Source organism: Bos indicus x Bos taurus, chromosome 15 (assembly GCF_003369695.1).
Source record: "Bos indicus x Bos taurus breed Angus x Brahman F1 hybrid chromosome 15, Bos_hybrid_MaternalHap_v2.0, whole genome shotgun sequence".
NCBI lineage: Eukaryota > Metazoa > Chordata > Mammalia > Artiodactyla > Bovidae > Bos > Bos indicus x Bos taurus.
Window position 1 is genome coordinate 17780080 of NC_040090.1, and position 23381 is coordinate 17803460.

General features: G+C 41.4%; 1 protein-coding gene across 5 annotated transcripts in view; it reads right to left on the bottom strand.

The window, feature by feature from the left end:
- TRIM44 (tripartite motif containing 44) overlaps nt 1-23381 on the bottom strand; it is a 113995-nt gene that overhangs the window by 70632 nt on the left and 19982 nt on the right. The window lies entirely within an intron of this gene.

Sequence of the window (23381 nt, forward strand, 5' to 3'; positions counted from 1 at the left end):
GCATATGCTGTTGGGAAAAGAGTACTGCTCAACGCAGGGCTGCTACAAGCCTTCAACTTGTAAGACACGGTGTCTGCAAAGCACAATGAAGTGAACCGCAGTAAAACAAAGTATACTGTACACATACAGACAATTACGTTGCTTTTATGTAAATGGATCATGGTGAACATATGGTTCTGTGTCTTGATTTCCTACTTAAAAAGTTAGTATATACAGAACAACTTCATTCATTGTATTATTTTTAATGTCTGTATGATATGGGTATATATAGATATGGACATCTATATAGAGAGAGATAAAAGAATAAATATATCCATTAAATATTTCCCTTCTTAATAGAAATACAAGATATTTCCAAACTTTTGCTTTTATGAACAGGAGAGCAATGAACATCAATGGCCATACCTCTTAATATTTGCATATGAATTTCTTTAGAAACCTTTGGAAACACTGAATCAATTTAGATATATATTCTAAAACTATTGACTGATACTACCAAAATGTCCTCCAAAAATATGCACCAATTACATTCCCACAGTGTGTGAAGTATGCATTTTCCTACACTTCCCCCAAGAGTGGATAATATCAAGTCTCTAAATTTTTACTCTCTGATGAGTGAAATATATTATTGTTTTAGTTTGCAACAACTGTGTAGAATAAATAAAATATAACTCCGCTGCATTTGGCTAGGGCATAAGGCAAAGAAAATGAGAAACTACCAAATCTGAACTTCTAAATACCATATCTTGCCAGCAACTACACCTATTGATGTGTCTTCATAACCATGTTTATTTTATGAGTATTTTTAAACAACTATGCATATTGAGTAGCTGAGGTAGGAAACAGGGAAGAGGCAGAACAGTAGACAAAAGTACAAAAACCAATAGAGAATTTTAAAGCTGAAAGAGAAAGTAGCGTCATCTAAGTGAACCCCTGTCTTTCACAGATAAGGAAACAGACCCAGCTGTAATCTTGTAGGAGCCACTGAGTTCTCCAATCTTCTCGCTCCCAGTCTGGTGCTCTGTTCACTATAACAGTCTGTCAGAAGGGAAGTCAAACTGGGAAAACCTAAAAAGGAGACTGGGAGAGAAAAAGACTAAAGGAGAGGAAGATGAGGCCATTTTCTATTAGCCTCTTAAAAACTGAAATAGGCTTGATATTTTAAGCAGCTTTTGTAACACTGCCATAAAAACGTCAATGCAAAATAAGGCCTGCAGGACACATATCCATATCCACGGCAAGTGACGTAAGCCCTCATGAATTCACATACTCTTTGCAGGTACTCTCCCAGTGCTAAAGAAAAGGGGAGAAGGAGTGTTAAATGTTATTAATGTCCCTCCAAGTTCTTTATCAGATTGAGAACTGTGATGTGTTTATTTATATAATTCCTTTTTATTTTTAGTGTATATATTTCAAGGGTGTTATGCTTTATGGTAATCATTTATCAGTGAATCTGGATCCCTACCCTTGAAATAAATTTAGTCTTATAAGACCTCTCTTTAGAGACTAAATCTTTAACTAAGGCATAAACTTTTTAAATTCCTAAGAAAAGCTCTTCCAAGTGACTAAAAATGGAGAGCATAATAAAAACTGACTTGTAACCTACAGAGAAGGCTCTTGAGAGTCCCTTGGACTGCAAAGAGATTCAACCAGTCCATCCTAAAGGAGACCAGTCCTGGGTGTTCATTGGAGGGACTGATGTTGAGGCTGAAACTCCAATACTTTGGCTACCTCATGCGAAGAGTTGACTCATTGGAAAAGACCCTGATGCTGGGAAGGATTGGGGGCAGGAGGAGAAGGGGACGACAGAGGGTGAGATGGCTGGATGGCATCACTGACTCGATGCACATGAGTTTGGGTGAACTCCAGGAGTTGGTGATGGACAGGGAGGCCTGGCGTGCTGTGATTCATGAGGTCGCAAAGAGTCGGACACGACTGAGCGACTGAACCGAAATGAACTGAGCGACTCGACTGAACTGAACTGAACTGAACCTACCTCACTAGACATCACATACACATGTGATATGAAGTTAAGAAGCTGACATCACAGTCAGGAAAGGTGGGGACTACATTGCAGTAGGTGAATAAATCATGGTTTTTAAAATTTAAATTATCTCTTTTCCTTTACTTTACATAGGTTTTTCAACCTTTATTTTATGCAATTAATTTTTATAGAGATTAGGCCAAATATTTGAAGGCAGAATACTTTATCAAACCTTTATGCCTTCTTCTCACTCTGATTCTCTACTAATCAACAATAGGTATTCTCCAGCCTAGTTGAAAATGGCAAGAACAAACTTCTGGGTCATGGCATGCGTTTAAATCTAGAGCCCAAAGGAGAGACTCCCTGGGGGATTAGGCCACTGGTAGGTTAACAGGTTGAGTACTCTGGAGAAAGGACCCCTATCAATGGCAGAAACGAAACAGCTTTCAAAACGTCCTTTCAGGTTTCATCACCCCATCATCAAAACCATCCTGCTATAAACTTCACAATTCTCCAGGAGCAACCTGCCCTTCACGTCAGCACTGATAGCTGGGGGCCACTGACATCATTTCTAGTAGGCTTCCTAGAATTTAGGTAGCCTCTATCCTACAGCTTCCCAAAGATGACAGTGATGGTCTCATACTCTTGACTATACTACACGCAAGTTATGTCAAAAGAGAAAGTTCTTCATAAGCAAAGAAGAGAGAAGGCCGGATGTATCACAGAATGATAAGACTGGTGATGCAGAAGTTTCCTTCTTATAGAATCTACTAGTAATGGTCACACCTTTTTAAAGCCACAGAACTTCCCTTGCCCCAAACAAAGTCTTAATGTAGAACCCCAAAGTGTAATAGAGCCCAAAGTAAAACCACTCTGGTTAAAAGAAAAACCTCCCCTTCCTCCCTGAAGTGCTTCCGGGGGCACTGCAGGTGCTCTCCAGGAAAATCGCACCTGAGTAACTTGGGTCCCCTGCACAAATGAAACCATAAGAAGAGTTTGCTCTCTTTGGTCAACTGATTGGTCCCTAAGTTGTTAAAACTTTAAAGCTCTAGGTTATACGCAAGTTGATATATCTTTCTTATCGGTGTATTCGGTGAAAAAAAAAATAGCATTTTCTAAAATTACTTGAACACAGCATTGTAATATCAAAGAATAAGTGGCTTATTTGTGAATGGTCAGAACTAACTAGTAAACATCTGATTGCTCTTACTAGAGCTGAGTCCAACTTTCTGGTGAGGGAAAAAAAAAGCCCCAGAGAGGTACAGTCACAAAGTATGGTTTAGAAACCAACTTTCCTCTGGTCTAGCTCTGGGGTACCTTCTGCTGTAACATGTTGCCTCCAAGGATCCCTTTCTGCCTGCTTCAAGTTCTTCATATTTATTTCCTCTTAATTGAGATATTTCTGCTGTTAACAGGTTGCTTCTGTTATTATCCCCACTAGGACATTATTTCCCCAAAGTGAATCTTGGGATGAAAGATGTACATTTGAAGAGTTAAGTCTCATCCCATGGTACTTTCTATATGCTCTTATAGTTAACATTTCTAAGCCAGACCAGACCCAAGAGGTATGCAGACTGGCATTTTATATATACATAATGAAACACATAAAACCCTGAATTAAGAGCTTGTACTTGGAAACACTACCATTGAATGGGTTTGACATGAACTGGAAGTCATTAACTCCTCATTAGCTATAAAACCAAGGTTTTATTTACTTTTTATTATAGGAGATTATAAAAACAACAAGCATACTAGCTAGAAAGCATGATGGCTTAAGAAAGATTTGTTCCAGAAAAGTGTTGCTGAGATGAACTGAGAAAGATGGAACAGGGTCAGGAACAGGAAGCTACACAAAAGCAACACATCTGAGTCTATCCTGATTGAAGCTTCCAGAAATACTTGCTCTATTAGTCAAATCTCCTGCAAATAACTTTAAAGCAGCCCATTCCAAAAAGAAAAAAAGGTTTCAGTGGAACTTTTTCAATGCTGTAATCTGTCCTCACTCCCAAAACACAGTACCCTCTCAGTATGCCAGTGTCCACGGAAAGTACCAGGTAGGGAATCTCAAAATTAAGGCTGCCAGTATAGCCTGTGGATTATTCTGGCATTTTTGCCTCAAGAGAGCTCCTTGCAAACCTCTGCCAAGCTCCAGTGAGGGCAGACAAGGGAAGAGCTTCATCAGCAGGCAGGACAGAGTCCTTTTCAGTGGATGCCTGGATCTCCCATCTCCTGTGTCTTTTGTGTATGAGGGGAATAACCAATATTTATGAAAAAAAACAACTGTCCATTCCTAAGGCTTGGAAAGTTATCTAACAGAAGCTTCCCTTGTGGCTCAGACAGTAAAGAATCTGCCTGCAATGTAGGAGACCCGTGTTCAATCTCTGGGTTGGGAAGATTCCCTGCAGAAGGGAATGGCTACCCACTCTAGTACTCATGCCTGGAGAATTTCATGGACAGAGGGGCCTGGCAGGCTACAGTCCATGATGTGGCAAAGAGCTGGACACGACTGAGTGACTAACACTTTCACTACACTTTTAGAAGCATAGCAGATAAGAACTATGAAAAAAAAAAAAAAAACTCAAAACTATGAACCACATTCTACTACCAACGTTCTGAGAGATGACAGAAATTTTCCTGACAATGGTTAGAAGCCTGGATTGCTTGGATTTCACAATGGGTTATTGAGAAGAATAGTGAAAAGGTTATTAAAATGAACATTTAATCTCCTCCCAAACCATTTTTCTCATCATTGGAAGCCTCTAGACAAAAGTAGTCGTTAGTGTCTTCTTTACCTTCTTTCCTCACTTTGTTAAGAGTACCATGTGATCGCTACCTCAGCTAGCACTTAGTTATTTCAAGTATCCACTCAATGAAGTAATAATGATATTTACTGTTCCAGTTATTATTTGTATTATAAAGACTAGAATAAACATGGCTTCCCTGGTGGCTCAGCGGTAAAGAATCTGCCTGCCAATGTAGGAGATGCAGGTTCGATTCCTGGGTTGAGACCATCTCCTGGAGAAGGAAATTGCAACCCACTCCAGGACTGGGTGGGTTGCAATCCTTGAAAATTCTGTGGATAGAGGAGACTGGCAGGCTACAGTTTGCAGGGTTGCAGAGTCGGATATAACTGAGTGACTAACACACACCAGGATTCTTGCTTGGGAAATTCCATGCACAGAAGAGCTTGGCGGGCATGAGGTCACAGTCAGATGCAACTTGGCAACTAACCAACAACAGCAAAACAAACACATCAAAATGTCGGAGAGTGGTTACGTCTGAACGTGAACGTGAACATGAAGTCACTCAGTCGTGTCCGACTCTTTGCGACCCCGTGGACTGTAGCCTACCAGGCTCCTCTGTCCATGGGATTTTCCAGGCAATAGTACTGGAGTGGATTGCCATTTCCTTCTCCAAGGGATCTTCCCAACCCAGGGATCGAACCCGGGTCTCCCGCATCGTAGACAGACGCTTTACCATCTGAGCCACCAGGTTATGTCTGAGTGCTGGAATAAAGAGTTCTTTTCTTTTCTTTTTTTTTACTTTTAAGTTCAAATTTTCTACAATAATGTGTAATAATTTTTCTTTAAGAGTAATTTTTAAAAAGAAATAAGGCTCAAAGAAAGTTAAGTCTTCAATAAGACATTAACAAATCAAACCCAAAAATGTATAAAAGGAATTATATACCATGACTTAGAGGGATTTACCCAGGTATGCAAGGCTGGTTCAACATCTGAAAATCAGTTCATCTAATCTATAGTCAACAGGCTAAAGAAGAAAAATCACATGACCATATCAATAGATACAAAAAAAGCACTTGAAAAGATCTAATATCCATGTATGATAAAAACTCTCAGCAGACTAGAAATAGGGAAGAACTTTCTCAACTTCATAAAAAAGTGTACCAAAAAAATCTACAGTTAATGTCATACTGTGTGGTGAGAAATGGATTTTTCCAGCTAAGATCAAGAACAAGACAAGGACGTTTTATCTTACTTCTCCTTTTCAAAAGACAAAAGGAAATAAAAGGTTTACAGGTTGAGAAGGCAGAAATAAAGCAGCCTCTGTTCACAACTGACATGATTATTTATGCAGAAAATCTGAAAGAATCATCAAAAAAAAGTTCCCCAACTAATAGGCAGTTATAACAACGCTGCCAGACATAAAGCTAATATATAAAAGTCAATTAATTTCCTATCTATACCACCAATGAACATGGAATTTGAATTTAAAAACACAATACCATTTAAATTAGCACCCCAAAAATGAAAGACTTAGGTATAAATCTAACAAAACATGTACAAAATCTGTATAAGGAAATCTATAATGAAAGAAATTAAAAGAGAAAATAATAAATGTAAAGACAGTCCGTGTTCATAGACAGGAAGACTAAAAATTGTCAGGGCCTAATTAGCTGATTCAGAGAAGGCAATGGCACCCCACTCCAGTACTCTCGCCTGGAAAATCCCATGGAAAGAGGAGCCTGGTGGGCTGCCGTCCATGGGGTCGCTAAGAGTCGGACACGACTGAGCGACTTCACTTTCACTTTTTACTTTCATGCATTGGAGAAGGAAATGGCAACCCACTCCAGTGTTCTTGCCTGGAGAATCCCAGGGACAGAGGAGCCTGTTGGGCTGCCATCTAAGGGGTTGCACAGAGTCGGACACGACTGACACGACTTAGCAGCAGCAGCAGCAATTAGCTGATTCAGTGAGTGATCTGAAGTGTGAAGTCACTGACTTTTGAGAAATACCAGGCACATCAATGACATATAGACATCACCACAATACAGTGGAAAGATATCTGCTTTAAGACCTTGTGTAACTACAGCAACACAAACCCTCACTACACTGCTCTTATGGCAGAGTAGGAGACGGAGTTAGGAGCAAGGCCGGGTGACTCAGACGGCATGTCTAATGTTGGCCTGCTTTCTGTCACTGGACATTCTCTTGCCCCTTAATCTGTGACAAAGACAGGGTCTTATGAATCATAATAATGAAGATGTTAAGAGGGACCACGTGCAAGCAGTGTTCCAAGTGCCATCTCAGACGTGTTTCTGATTTAATCCTCAGGGAGGCGATAATACTTTCATTTTACGGGCAGGGGACATTGAAGCCCCACTGACGAAGTCACTGGTCTGGTGTTACACAGCAGGTAAGCTATGGAGCAAAGATTCCCCACAGGTCAGCCTGATCTAGGTCATCACACTGAAAACCACTCTATCTAGTAACCTCCTTCCTCTGAGAACTAGGATGAGACTACTGGAAAGCAACGTGACACAGAAGACAGCACTTGCGATGGGAAATCAGCGGCCGGGATGGCATTCAGGTCTGTCTTTAAGAACTAACCAGCTGCGTGACTTTGGATAAGTCAGGGAATCTCTCAGGGCCTCAGGCTCCTGAGCTATTAAAAGTGAAAAGCTAAACTCAGTCTCCCTTTTATCTCTAAAATGATAGAGCTGCACAAATGTTACACTCTTGGAACTAATTCACTAATCCAGATTTGCCTCTAATCACATTTGTTGCTAAAACAAGAGGGGGCATCAGAGGAGTAGGAATCTGACCTAGACGTTGTTAGCCTGATACAGTCAAATTGAGAAGTAAAGAGGAATGCAGAATAACCCTTTTCCTATGGCAAAGCTGCCCTCTCAAGAGATCATCCTCTCTCCTACCTTTAATCACCAAGCTTATTTAGAAAGTCACATAAAACTTGCTTCCGGGTCTCCTCCAGCAGTGACGACTCTACTGGTTGCTGACTCCCTCTGCTCTCACGACTGACCTCTCTGTACCATATGCCACTGCTGATAGCCCTCAGTGTTTAATTTCTCTTCTCCCATGGTTTCTGCGACCTGGACTTCCCTGGCTTTATGTTTATCAGCTTCATCCCCACAAACTACACATACTCTCCAGACGACTGTGACTGAGGAAACTACAAGGGTTCTTCAACCTTGGCACAACTTACATCTCTTGTTGGTATTCGCTGTGGGGGGAAATGAACTGTGCGTTGTAAAATATGAAGCAGCACCCTTGGCCTCTGTGCAGTAGATGATACATTGCTCCCTATCCCCAATTAATGCAAACAAGAGTCTTCAGACGTTGTGAAATGTCCTCTGGAGGCAATACTGCTTTCTCTCCATCACTTCCTCCTTATCAGTTTCATCTCATCTTTGCAGTTTAACTACCACCTCAATGGAGATGGCTCCAAAGCCTGGGTTTTCTCTCTACATCTTCAGTCTCACAATTCCTTTTGATGTGTATCTCTACCTGGATACTTTCCTATTACTTAAAGCATCAAGCATCAAACGGAATCCTTGTCCTCCTCATCGTCACTGCTACCCTTTTGAGCACTTACATATTAGGCACTAATCTAAGCACTTTACATGCTGTTTCAATTAATCATCACAGTGATATCATGAGGTAGCAATTCTTATTATTCAGTTTTACAGATGAAGAAACTGAGGTTGAGTAGGGGTAAGAAAGTGCCCAAATTCACACACGGAGCAGGTGGCAAATCTGGAGCTTGAACTCACATAGTTTGATTGCGTCTATCTTCTAAACACAGCATTATTCTTTCATATCTTCCATTCAAACCCTGTCTGTTCCCTTCTCCCCATTAACAATATCAAAGTTTAGGCAGTCACCCAGGCTTTCAACTCTGGAGTCAGGTTTTATTTTTTCCACTAGATAACAGGTGGACTTAATATCTGGAGAAAAAATTTATGACATCTTTGCTTAGGGTCTGGCACATAATGGCAGTCACTATCTTCTGACCAAGTGTCAGAAGCCATCCCACACCTGTCTCTCCACCACAGGCTGGCTGAAGAAGCCTGCCACTACACAAAGGAATCCCCTTTCTTGCACCCTCTCCCATTACTCCCCACTAAATAACTATACCCACTCTCTAGACTCAAACACTCCATTTAAGCTCCACCTACCCCCATCCCCACCTAGACTCACCTACATTAAACTAGCCCCACTCTCACTTGCACCACTGATTCTCTGAAACAAAATTCTAAGTCACAAAGGGCTTCTGAGTGATTTGAAGAAACTCTTTAGGATTCCAATCCTACCTCCAACCTGTTTTCAGCCAGCTTTTTCTCCTTTCTCATTTCCACTTGGCCCAGAATCCTTGGCTTTCTAAGTGAAAGAAAGTGAAAGTGAAGTCGCTCAGTCATGTCTGACTCTTTGCGACCCCATGGACTGTAGCCTACCAGGCTCCTCCCTCCATGGGATTCTCCAGGCAAGAGTCCTGGAGTGGGGTGCCACTGCCTTCTCCAGGGGATCTTCCTGACCCAGAGATCGAACCCGGGTCTCCTGCATTCCAGGCAGACACTTCAACCTCTGAGCCAGCAGGGAAGCCCAATCTTGACTTCAAATCCCACCTTAACCCTTTCAGACTTGGTAACTACATATGTCCTTCAAGCTCTCCTTCTTGGGTGTCTAGACCTTAGATTTGCCTTACATAGTCTTCAGCTAGGCTTGTGTCTTTGACTTGCAGAATCACATTCTCGTGGACAGGAGCCCCATATTTCAGCTAGAATACTCCAGCCTTCCTCTATTTCTGCTAGAGTGCTTCTTCCTGAGATTATAAATTTGGGTACTTGAGCCTAAGTACTCTATTGTTCTTTATCAGCTTCACGTATAAGACCCAGCAATAGGCTTCTTCTGAATATCCTCCCTTTCGTGGTTTTTCCTGAACATACATAAACACACATGTACATGAGCGCACACATACACAGAATGTTAGAGACTCAGGACTATGTTTTCTAGAGGCTTGGTGCTGGAAAGATCCTAATAAACACCCGAATCTGCTAATCAGCTGTGACAGGGACAGCAACTGTGAGCTCTAGTCACCTGTGAGACACAGTTACCGCAGCCGGACAAGCAGCCTGACATGAGAGACAGAGAGCTAACCACTGCGGTTACGGCGTCAGTGCAAGTACTCTCTCCTCCCAGGACTGCTTGCTCATGCTGTCGGCTGCTGTGAATTTCGTGCCACGAGAACTTGACATGGAACCTGGTGTCATGGCACTGAACTGGATGCACCAGAGAACAATTCAAGAGGGATGCCGGGCTCTCTCTCAATGGTACTGCTGCTTGCTCTTAAGATGCTTCTCTCTGCCTGACTCCAGGGTGGCAACAGAGAAAGCAATCATGAGCTTCTGAGCAATGCTTGGCTTGAGTGGACAGAAAAAAATTCTGGGTGCCCCCTGTAGAAATGTGAAAGTAGAAGAATGGGTCCCCAGAGACCTGTAACAAACATGAATATGAGTGAGAGCATCTACTCCGCCTTGTTTTTAGCTTTATTTCTACCTTAACATATACAGAAACCAGACAGACGGCTTCTGCCTCAGGAGTCATTGTTTAGGAAGTGGGAGGTAGGAACTGACCCTGAAAGTTTCAGGAGCAACTAAACAGAAATTATACTATTTTTAAACCTCTTAGACTTAAATATACAAAGAAAGTCTATTTTATCTGTTGAAGATGAAAGCAATTTCAAAACAAGACCCACCCATCACCTCCATTCTGGTTCTCTACCCAAACATCTTTCCTGCAAAGACATGCATGGCTATCTGCATACCATAGAGACCACCAAACCAACACAACCCGAGCTACCAGGAATCCTCAGGAAAGGACACTGAGATGCAGGGCTCATGTTTTCTGGGCCTTCTTTGCTACAGAGGGTCAGAATGGTAAAGCTGGTGGAGTCTGTGGGGATAGAGACAGCTTTTAGTGTTGACCCTGCTAACTCTGTGCTTCTGAAGCTCAGAAAGGGGTAAGTTTTTTCATTTGTAAAATAGGGCTAGTAATATGGCTCTCATAGACATTTCTGTGACGTTTATACAAAATAATACATGGGAAGAACTTAGTACTTTCTGGGAACCCAGACGTATCAGCAGAACTGTTCTGCTGGCCCCGGTAACAGTAACTGTGATCATTTAGGGGCTTCCTGCATAGCTCAAATGGTAAAGAATCCCCTTGCAATGTCAGAGACCTGCGTTCAATCCCTGGGTTGGGAAGATCCCCTGGAAAAGGGCATGGAACCCACTCCTGTATTCTTACCTGGAGAATCCCATGGACAGAGGAGCCTGGTGGCAACATTTATCGTGGGTTTTTCCTTTGGTACCCACTGAGCTCTCACAGATACACACCTCCAGTCAGTTCTCCCAGAGAAAGAGAGCCCATACCCTCGGGAGTAGATTCTAATTTCCCAAAGGAACCCGGGAAGGACTTCCTCACAGACCCTAAGCACTGAAGAGGACGGAGTCAAGCCAGAGGTTCCTTGCCTCAGTTTCAGGAGATGGTCAAATTGTCACGGAGCCTTTTCTAGTTTGTTAAGATTAGATACAATCTACTTCCATGACATAGACGCAAAGCACAGAAAGCGCAGGAAGGACAGGTCATACTCCGCTCCTCAGCACCTACACAGAGTCTGAAGGAAGAGTCAGCTCCTCAACGTCACAGCTTGCCTCTATCATATTTGCTCTCTTTGGCTGACTGAAACCCTACTACACCTCCTCAAGGAGCTAACAATCTGCTAACCTAAGAACCACAGGCCCTGTTAAATAACTACAGTTTCGAAAATTCTTTTCAGGCCGCCAAAAGCCATGAAACAAATCTTCCTCCATTATTTCTTATCTGCCTCTCAAAAGTTTCTGTTTTCAGGGTACTCATTAATAAAAAGATAGTTATGATTAGTCTCAGTTCAGTTCAGTCAGTCAGTCGTGTCCAGCTCTTTGGACCCTATGGACTGTAGCATGCCAGGCCTCCCTGTTCATCACCAACTGAGTTTACTCAAGCATCACCAACGGAGTTTACTCAAACTCATGTCCATTGAGTCGGTGATGTCATCCAACCATCTCATCCTCTGTCGTCCCCTTCTCCTCCTTCCCTCAATCTTTCCCAACATCAGGGTCTTTTCAAATGAGTCAGCTCTTTGCATCAGGTGGCCAAAGTATTGGAGTTTCAGCTTCAGCATCAGTCCTTCCAATGAACATTCAGGATTAATTTCCTTTAGGATGGACTGGTTGGATCTCTTTACAGTCCAAGGGACTCTGAATAGTCTTCTCCAACACCACAGTTCAAAAGCATCAACTGTTTGGCACTCAGCTTTCTTCACAGTCCAACTCTCACATCCATACATGACCACAGGAAAAACCATAGCCTTGACTAGAAGAAACTTTGTTGGCAAAGCAATGTCTCTGCTTTTGAATATGCTATCTAGGTTGGTCATAACTTTCCTTCTAAGGAGTAAGCATCTTTTTATTTCATGGCTGCAGTCACCATCTGCAGTGATTTTGGAGCCCCCAAAAATAAAGTCTGCCACTGTTTCCACTGTTTCTCCAACTATTTGCCAAAAAACGATGGGACCGCATGCCATAATCTTTGTTTTCTGAATGTTGAGCTTTAAGCCAACTTTTTCCCTCTCCTCTTTCACTTTGATAAAGAGGCTCTTTAGTTCTTCTTTGCTTTCTGCCATAAGGGTGGTGTCATCTGCATATCTGAGGTTATCGATATTTCTCCCAGCAATCTTGATTCCAGCTTGTGCTTCTTCCAGCCCAGTGTTTCTCATGATGTACTCTGCATGTAAGTTAAATAAACATGGTGACAATATACAGCCTTGATGTACTCCTTTTCCTATTTGGAACCAGTCTGTTGTCCCATGTCCCATTCTAACTGCTGCTTCTTGACCTGCATACAGATTTCTCAAGAAGCAGGTCAGGTGGTCTGGTATTCCCTTCTCTTTCAGAGTTTTCCACAGTTTATTGTGATCCACACAGTCAAGGGCTTTGGCATAGTCAATAAAGCAGAAATAAATGTTTTCCTGGAACTTGGTTTTTCGATGTTCCAGTACATGCTGGCAATTTGATTTCTGGTTGCTCTGCCTTTTCTAAAACCAGCTTGAACATCTGGAAGTTCATGGTTCACATATTGCTGAAGCCTGGCTTGGAGAATTTTGAGCATTACTTTACTAGCGTGTGAGATGAGTGCAATTGTGCGGTAGTTTGAGCATTCTTTGGCATTGCCTTTCTTTGGGATTGGAATGAAAACTGACCTTTTCCAGTCCTTTGGGCACTGCCGAGTTTTCCAAATTTGCTGGCATATTGAGTGCAGCACTTTCACAGCATCATATTTTAGGATTCGAAAGAGCTCAACTGGAATTCCATCACCTCCACTAGCTTTGTTCTTAGTGATGCTTTTTAAGGTCCACTTGACTTCACATTCCAGGATGTCTGGCTCTAGGTCAGTGATCACACCATCGTGATTATCTGGGTCGTGAAGATCTTTTTTGTACAGTTCTTCTGTGTATTCTTGCCATCTCTTCTTAATATCCTCTGCTTCTGTTAGGTCCATATCATTTCTGTCCTTTATTGAGCCCATCTTTGCATGAAATATTCCCTTGGTATCTCTGATTTTCTTGAAGAGATCTCTAGTCTTTCCCATTCTATTGTTTTCCTCTATTTCTTTGCACTGATCACTGAGGAAGGCTTTCTTATCTCTCCTTGCTATTCTTTGGAACTCTGGATTCAAATGGGTGTATCTTTCCTTTTCTCCTTTGCTTTTTGTTTCTCTTCTTTTCACAGCTATTTGTAAGGCCTCCCCAGACAGCCATTTTGCTTTGTTGCATTTCTTTTTCTTGGGGATGGTTTTGCTCCCTGTCTCCTGTACAATGTCACAAACACCCTCTTCCAAAAACACAAGAGAAGACTCTACACATGGACATCACCAGATGGTCAACACCGAAATCAGACTGATTATATTCCTTGCAGCCAAAGATGGAAAAGCTCTATACAGTGCAAAAACAAGACCGGCAGCTAACTGTGGCTCAGATCCTGAACTCCTTATTGCCAAATTCAGAGTTAAATTGAAGAAAGTAGGGAAAACCACTAGACCATTCAGAAATGACCTAAATCGAATCCTTAATGATTATAGAGTAGAAGTGAGAAATAGATTTAAGGGACTAGATCTGATAGAGTTCCTGATGAACTATGATTAGTTTCACTTTATAATTAAACTGAAGGTCAGTCAAATCAAATGAGGGAGGTAATTAAGTTCCAGTGCTTGAATAAAATCATCCTGTTCCAATGTCTGTGCTCTTTTGCCATAAAAGTAAAGGAAAGCATGGCACAGTTGATTTAACTTTTCCCCTAAAAGTCTGAACAAACGCAGACTGTATTTGTATACTATTCCCAACCCATCTTCTATAAGTAAAAAGTTAATGCTGCTGCCGCCGCTGCTGCTAAGTCTCTTCAGTCGTGTCCGACTCTGTTTGACCCCAGAGACAGCAGCCCACCAGGCTCTGCCGTTCCTGGGATTCTCCAGGCAAGAACACTGGGGTGGGTTGCCATTTCCTTCTCCAATGCATGAAAGTGAAAACCTCCTATAATTAATACTAATTCTGTATAGCAATCACACAAAGGCAATTGATTGCCATCCCCAGCCCTTGGACAAGTCATTAAACCTCTTACATATTTGCTTCTTCAATTGTAAAATGGAGATTATAATGTGTATTTAATCTGATTGATTTGGGAATTAAGGTGATATCATAGAATCTGTTTCACCTACTAAAGAAGTAAAACAAAAGCCATTCAACCATGGGATGGTCATCAGCTACATCGTGGGGTTGAATGGCAGTTCTCCACATAACTACAGAGACTCAGAGACTTGATGGATTTTGCCCTTTGCCTAAATGCAAGTCTCAACCAGGGGAGAGGCCGGTTTTCAAATTTTACATTCAAGTATACATACAAGCATCTATGGGGCTTCCTCACTGGCTCAGCAGTAAAGAATCTGCCTGCAATGCCGGAGATGCAGGTTCGATCCCTGGGTGAACTAAAAGAAAAGGGGAGGGAGGGGGACAGGAAAGGAAGAGGCCCTTAAATAAAACTCTGGGTGGTTTTTTACCACTAGTATCACAGTAAAGTTTTATATCTAGATACCCAGGCTCCTAAATTAAATGTCAAATACAATCCTGCACTGGAAACGTGAAGTGTGGCTGCTGTGGGGGAGTCGTGACGGCTCCATTGCCTGCTTCTCGTTGGCCACGCGCCTTTTAAGTTCTGGCAGAGAGTATATTATCAAGGGTCCTGTCAGTGCAGAGGAGCTGGAGCAGTGGGGAGAAGGATATCACGAAGTGTTAATTTTATTAAGCCATTTAAAGCTCAATCCCTTTGATTTCCAACAATGCTCCAGCCCACCAGGCGGCTCAGAGACCACGTCCACCTAGTTTTAAAATACCTGGAGTCGATTTGTACGGTGCTTCAGTTAGGAGCTCGGGTGCTCCGTGAGAAAGAGAACAGTCAAAAGGTAAAGCAGAAGGGGAAGCGGAAGTAGGAAGGGAACCAGTATGTCAGTGGTATTTACTTTAAAGTGGGGTATATTTCCTAGTATGTCTCAAATGCCACACTTGATTTCTTTTGTGGCTCTTAATTTCCTTATTTTTATTTTAATTTGGCACCAGATAGTTATGCTAACTAGAGTTTGCTTCATAACAATAAACATAATTGCTTCTGTGCATTGATTTCTTATTTCTACTGGGAATCTATGGACAAACAGTCGCATACTCTCCAGGCAGATATGTTTGCCTCGACTTGAATGGGCAATAGACACGGAGTCAACAACCAGCAAGGTCGCCCTGCAAAGCCCAGAGTCAGCCAGCCAGGCAACAACACCTAGGGGTCTCAACTCAATTTATTTAACTCAATTTATTTGCATGTCATTATCACTCCAAGAGGTAGCAATGGCCCTTTGAAACCTGCAATGTGTAAGTGTCACTAATCCCGGGAAGTGTTAATTGCTATAAGTGCAGAATCCAGTTAGTTATAGAACAGGTGGCTTATTTTTCTCCACCAGTATCAGAAGGTCTCCTAAACTCTTGGAGGGGTTGAGGGAGGAATCTACACCCACCATGAACCCTTGCCTTTCTGCTGGAAACAGTCATGGTTCTCAGACTAGGAGACAGCTAACAGCAGCCACCATTTACAGGATGTTGTCCTGTGCGTTTTAAATGTATTACCTCATTTAATTTTCCTAACAACCCTATGAAGTATGTACTATTATCCTCTATTTTGCAGCTGAAAAAACAAAACAAAAAAAAACCCTGAGAAATGGGGAGGTTAAACACAGGATCTGCTCAAGACTGCAGTTATCAGGGCATCTGTCCCAGGGAGCTTTTAGTAACTATAAAGTGCTGCCTCCCATAACAGAGGCTAACGTTAGACCTCTGACCTTCACTCCTGCTGGAAGAGGAAAGGGGAAAGAAAAAGACTATTCACCGATGACATTTCAAGGGAAGGGCTGAAAAAAAAGTGACTCAGACAATAATCTCTCAACAGCTTTACTGAGATAGAATTCACATGTCATATAATTCAGTGCTTTTTAGTACATTCACAGAATTGTGTGATCATTACTACAATCAATTTTAGAACATTAGCAATCACTGTCTCCCCATTCCTCCATCTCCCTCAGCCCCAAGCAACAAGTCTATTTTTCTTCTCTAAAAATGTGCCTATTCTGGACATTTCATATAAATGGAATCATGCAATCGTGCAATATTTGGCCTTTTGTGAATGACTTTCACTCCACATGTTTCCAAGGATTATCCTTGTTGCAGCATATGTCAGGACTTGATTTCTTTTTACTGCCAAATAGTACTCCACTGTATGGATATACCACATTTCACTCACCCATGCATTGGTTGGGTTGTTTTCACATTCTGGACAGTGTGAATAATGTTGCTATGAACACTGGTGTGCAGTTTTGGTGTGGATGTATGTTTTCATCTCTCTGGGGTTTATATCCTAGAATGGAATTGCTGGATAACACAGCAACTCTTAAGTTTAAACTTTTGAGTAATTGCCAGATCATTTTCCAAAGTGACTATACCATTTTATATCCCCCTAGAAAGCTCAGTTGGTGAAGAATCCACCTGCAATGCAGGAGACTCTCGTTCGATTCCTGGGTCGGGAAGATCCACTGGAGAAGGGATAGGCTACCCACTCCAGTATTCTTGGGCTTCCTTTGTGGCTCAGCTGGTAAAGAATCTGCCTGCAATGCGGAAGGACCTGGGTTCCATCCCTGGGTTGGGAAGAGCCCCTGGAGAAGGGAAAGGCTACCCACTGCAGTATTCTGGCCTGGAGAATTCCATGGACTGTATAGTCCATGGGGTCGCAAAGAGTCGGACACAACTGAGCAACTTTCACTTTCAAGAAAGTTATGAGGATTCTAATTTTTCCACATCCTTGTCAAATGGACAAAACTTCTCTTTATTGGAAAACTACAGAGCTGTAGTCCTAAAAGCTGTCAACTTTCTCTCACTCTGCTGTAACTGCCTGGGTGACCTTGGACAAGAACCTTTATTCCCCTGGCATCTCAGTGTTCTCATCTACAGAGTGGAGGGACTGGAGCCAATGGCCTTGGACATCCCACTGTGCTCTGCATTTATTCATTCAGTCCCATGATGGGAGACATCCTGACAGTGGTGAGACAGATAATGCAAAACAGGTAGCTTGGAGCTGACTACACAACTGTGTATCTGACTTTGTACTAACTCAGTTTCCATTGTGCCTGAATAATCTTAGACTGTGACTATCATGCTTGCCTCAAAAAAACAAATAAACTCACAGAATCTGCTTACACTATTAGGGAGAAAACAGAAATGCCTTATTAGGTAAAGTTTCCATTTGGCAATAAAGGCAGACTGGCATTCAGGACTTGAGCTTTTGAAACTGGGGTTCAAAGACAGAAGTGAATTCAAACGATAAAATATATGTATTTATAAGGAATAATGTCAGGAGATAAAAGCAGGATACAAACTATGTATGTATGTGTGTGTGTATACAGTCATATAGTTTTACATATATATAAACACACACACACAAAGAATTCTAACAGGTATATATACCATTGTGTCTTGAACGGTGCTGTGGGCAACCCTCTGCTGAAGTTGGGCTGAAGGTCCCTGTCTGGTTCGGAGTCAGCCCTCCATATACGGGAGCCCTCCATACCCGCCGTTCTGGGTTCTGTGTGCACAAATCCAACCAACTGCAGACTGTGTAGAACTATAGTATTTACTACTGAAAAAAAAATCCTTAAATAAGTGGAACCTCGCAGTTCGAATCATGTTGCTCAGAGGTCAATTGTATATAGAATAATAGGACTATTCTGTCTAAAAGGCCAAGCACCACAATATTAACCAGCTTTTTCACTGGTATGTTTCAAAGTTGACGGTATGCATCAGGCTGCATACTAGAAAAGCAGAACTGTGAACTACCAAATTAGATGTTCTGAGTGAGGCTCAAGAATCCTCAATTTTAGAAAAAAGTACTGAAAGCTTACAAACCACTGCAGGCAGCAGCAGATTGGCAGGCTTTTCCCCTTTTTCATTATAGTTGTCTGTACTTTCCATATTTTTCTACGAAGAACATGTATTACTTTTATAACTGGCGGATGAAAAAAGGGGAAACTGTTTTGTTTTTATAAAGGCAGGGAGTTGGTGAAAGATGGCAAAGAGCTTGCTTCTCTTTTTTTCATTGCCCCAGTGTCTACATGTGATGAAAAGAGGTCACATTTGCTTCTGGGTCATTTCTATGCCTCAGAGCCCAGACTGGACCTGAGAAAGCACTGGTATGTTTCCTAAAAGAAGGGTGAGAGGGAAAGAAGGTAAAAGAAGGGTGTGAGGGAAAAATAGTGAAGAGTCACATTGCTAGACAGGCTACGTGTATAAATATCAACTCATCCATGGGGTCAACAATAGTATGAGGTATGTAACATGAAACAGGATGAATCTGAAGTTAATTTTAAGCTCTATTCCCATCACTTACTAGCAAGCTACTTGACGCCTCTGAGTCTTAGATTGCATATCCATAAAACAGGGCAGATAATAATATTTCTTTTCATATGGTTGTTGTAATAGATAATGCATATCTATTATTATAGGGTTTCCCAGGTGGCTCAGTGGTAAAAGAATCCACCTACCAATGCAGGAGACATGGGTTCAATTCCTGGGTCTGGAAGCTCTTCTGGAGAAGGGAATGGCAACCCAGACCAGTATTCTTGCCTGGAAAATCCCACGGTTGTGGAGCCTGGTAGGCTATAGTTCATGGGGTCATAAAGAGCTGGGCATGACTGAGCATGCACAAGAAGAAGAAAATCTATTACTATGTGCCAGGTGCCATGCTCGTAGGGCTTGAGGATACAGAGATAAACACAATTCATGTCTTCCAAGATTACTATTTACAATTTTTTTATTTAAAGTGAAGAACTAGGTCAATAATTCTAATAACCCTCCAACCAAAGAAACACTTTTGAATGAACCAATTTAATAACTGGGGCATCTTAATTATTTGCTTCAGATGATTGATTAAATACTGCCTCATTGAATACTTCTATCTTGTGGCAGGACAAGAACTGGCATAAGGCCTGGCTTGACCCAGGTGATAACAAGACACTAAGAATTCAAGTTTGGTTTGGCTTCTATCCACTACCATTTGTACATGCAAAACCTATCATTTTAATAATAGTCTGATTAGCACTGGTGTGAAGGTCTGGGGTATGTTCTATGTCAATGACATCAGCTATTAAAAAGTACCATAAAGTCCTCTTTCAATTATAAAATGCTCTGTAAATGCTAAATAAAACAAGAAAACAATCCTCAGTTCTATTTAATTTCACGTTGCTAGATAATTCTTTGGTTTCACACTTCAGTAAGAATACCTTTAGAGATCAGAGAAAAAAGGAAAAGAACCTGATTGTATTCTAAACAGTTTTAGTATGATTAGATCCCATGTTTAATCCCACTCCAGTCAGAGAGAACAATGTGAGCCACTTGGCTCGAGTTTAAGATGCTTTTTTGAGGATAACTTCTTAACAAATTAGTATAAATTCTAGATACACAAACATGGTTTAACTGTTTAACTGTTTGTTTCAAGCACACCAGCTCTAGGAAGCAGTCAGTGGTGCATCTTCTATGGAAAGAAAAGTAATCAATGTATAATGGAGAAAATGGCTATCATTAACTGCATGATGAGAGGTTGGTTACACTGATCTTAGCATGTTATACTTTTGATTCAATGCTTTCTGGGAGACTGAGCAGAGGGAAGGAAAGGAAGGGAATCGATGTGTTTTTTAAGTCTCAGGTTTCCCCTGGGTAAACTATGAAAGATGATTACACAGTCACTACAAAGCAAAGCTGTGAAGAACTCATGTGCTTTAAATTTCCTAAAAATCCAGCCTGGACACACACACATACAAACCCCTAATTAACTACATCTTTTAGTTTCCCAAAAGTCTAGAATAAATATAAGAAATCTAGAGACCAAAATCCTGCTTTGTGCAACAGATGTTTCTGAAAAGTTTGGCTGCAAAAAAATGTTTGCAAACTGGATCATGTCAAATACATGAGGATTACTTAATAGACCACTTTCAATTAAACATAATAAAGATTGCTATTAAAAATAATTTCTTTCCACTGTACACAAGTTCTGGATCCCTGGAGGTCTGTCCCTTTAAAACTAGGCTCACCCCAGCAACACGCAGACACACAACCTCATGTAGACCTGTGCCTTATTTACCAGCCGGTGCTCTTTCCCATCCTCAGGCTCAATCCTAGTAGCTGGAATTTGATATCTCTTGCTGTTCCTCTGGTCTTGGAACTCAGCCCACTCCTAGACCATGACGCTTTGATCATCCTCCTCATTCCTGACCAGAACTCCTTTCCCTTTATTTGGCTTTGTTGCTTCCCTGTTGGACATAACTGTTTAAAGGAACCCTGTCCTCTCAGGGAGCCTGGGCTGATGACTCAGCTCACCTCCCTTCCCCTCGCTTACTCCTCTGCTGCCTCAGCTCAGTTTGTTTTCTAAGCCTGGACTTTTACGTATTTCATTTTTTTAAAGGTTGAAATCATTTGGACTTATTTACAAGGGCTCTTCTGGCTATTTGCAGAAAAGAATGAGAAAAACCAAAACACAAGAGGGCAGGAAAATAACAAAGATCCAACACAGTTTCTAGTCCCCCCAGACTCACTGAATCAGAAACTCTGGGATGGGTGCAGTATGCTATATTTTAATAAGTCCTCCAAGTGATTTTCATGCACACTAAAGTTTAAGAACCATTGCTCTGAAGAAAAGAGGGTATCTGACGAATATTTTGGACAAAATGAGGCATCTCATTTAGAAGTCTATATTACTGACACTGAAGAATGTTTTAGACATTCTGTGTCTTAAGCTACAGCTATGGTATAATTTTTGTAAAATATCCTAGAAACGTTTATTTCCATATGAAAAAAGGTCTAGAAGGTTACATAGCAAAATGTTAACAGTGGTTAACTTGAGGGAAATTCATTTTAATTTCCTTTATGAATATTTATATTTTTAATCTATAAGCATATATTATTTTATAATTTTTTTAAAAAAAAGGTTAATCTAGGCATCTTCCACTTCTCTCTGGCAAAACTGAGATGTAAAAATTAACTCAGTCCCCAGCAGACCTCAGTGTCTGGACTAATCAAGTTTTGTGAGGCTTTAGGGAATTCCTGAGGAAGTGAGGCAGAGAGAGTGCTCAGTGCTCCATGACTCAATCAGTGCTTCTATGTAAAGCTGCTACACCCGGAAATGACAGGTCCCAAAGCCTGAGAGATTTTGCCCTTCTTAAATAGGCCAACATAAGAAAGGGGTGGTAGGGTTAGGAAGGAAGACAGAACAGACTAAAAATGCACGAATTCTTTTGGAAGACACCAGTTTATTTCTGGGAAAATTTTCTTTGTTGCAGAAATTATGTATTTAAGTGTCCCATTTTTCATCCCCTCTTTGTAATCTGACAGTCATTCTGCAATGACATTGGTCCTTCTTCGAGCTGGCTCCAGGTAAAAAATGGCACACACATATGCTGGACAAGAAAGGGGCTTGACAATAAAACAGACTGGTGGAAAATCAGCCAGGATGAGACAAAGAGAAGATGAAAGAAAGGTGCGTGTGTATAAATATCCTCACGATCAAGCGAGGTCCTAACAGATATCCTTTAGCTTATGATGCACCGTGGGAAAATCCTGAGGCTTGCATGGGTTGCTCACAGGGGACTACTCAGTCCTTCCACGTCTGGCAAGTTTCCCGTCAGATGCACTATATGCATTCATAAAGCATCCCAAAGCACTTCACCTGTATTGTCCTCAGGCACAGGAGCCACTCAGTGCAATCGGTACACATCCTCCTGCTCTTCACTGCCTCTAAGCATGTGGGTGTGGCAGAAAGAGGAAATACATGTTTCCTTTAGGATAGCTGTTGTCCCAGAAATCAGAGAAACTTGGTAAAAAAAAAAAAAAAAAAAAAAGCTTTCTGCTATCTTTAATAATTAATTGGTTCACTTTCACTAAAGGAAAACTACTTTAATGTAAGTAGTTTTGAGGGGGTCTTTCTACTTTGAGCTACCAAAATCGACAAAAGTTACTCCTTTTTTTTTTTTGGTATCAAGATGCTCTGGAACCCTAGCTACACCAGAAGGCAAGAGGTGTTACTGATGTCCCAAGAACTTTCAATGCTGTATAAAACGAAAATTATTTTGTAGACGGGTAACTGCAGCCACCTTTTGAAGAGCCTGTCGTTGTCTGTGGCTCTGGCTCATACAGTGTTTCCCAATAGAAAATGGAAGCATAATGTGATTATATAGGAGAACAGAGATGAAACCCAGTGTTTGCAGCATAATAAAAAAGAAAACAAACACTGGAATCAGATTTTGAATCTCAGCTCTAAATTACACTCTACTTGGAGCTAATGGCCCTCTCTCTCTGAACCTCAGTGTTCTTATCAATAAAATGGGAATAAAAGCTAATGTACAAGGTTACTGCAATGATCACAAGTGTGTAAGAGGAGAGCGAGAATGAAGCGTTGGTGCTTCATGGCACAGTTGCAGTTTGGGATGATGGATAAAGTTCTGGAGATGGAGAGTAGTGATGCTGCATAGCAAAGTGAACGTACTTAAGGCCATGGAACTGAACACTCCAAAATGGTTAAAGTGGTCAATTTCATTTTGTATATTTTACCACAATTTTTAAAAAAGGTATGTAAAGATCCTAGCACAGTGCCTGGCTCTTAGCAGGTGCTCAGGAAATGCTAGTCTAATTCCTCTTATAAAATTTTTTAATTAAAAAAATGACAATACACAAAGTCAAATAAAATCATGCTCCTTTCTCTCTTAAATTGTGAGAGGCTCTGACTCTCAGGCAAAGCCAGCTGGCACCAGTACCGGGAGCACCACAGCGAGCGTCTGGGTAGGAGAAGGGAGGCTGCATGAATCATAATCCCTCAGGCATGTTCAGTTCCCCGTCCACCCCCAAACCCTGGTATGGCACCTCCCAGAACACCAATCCTAGAGCACCCCCAACATCTCGCAAAGAAAGCTGGGAA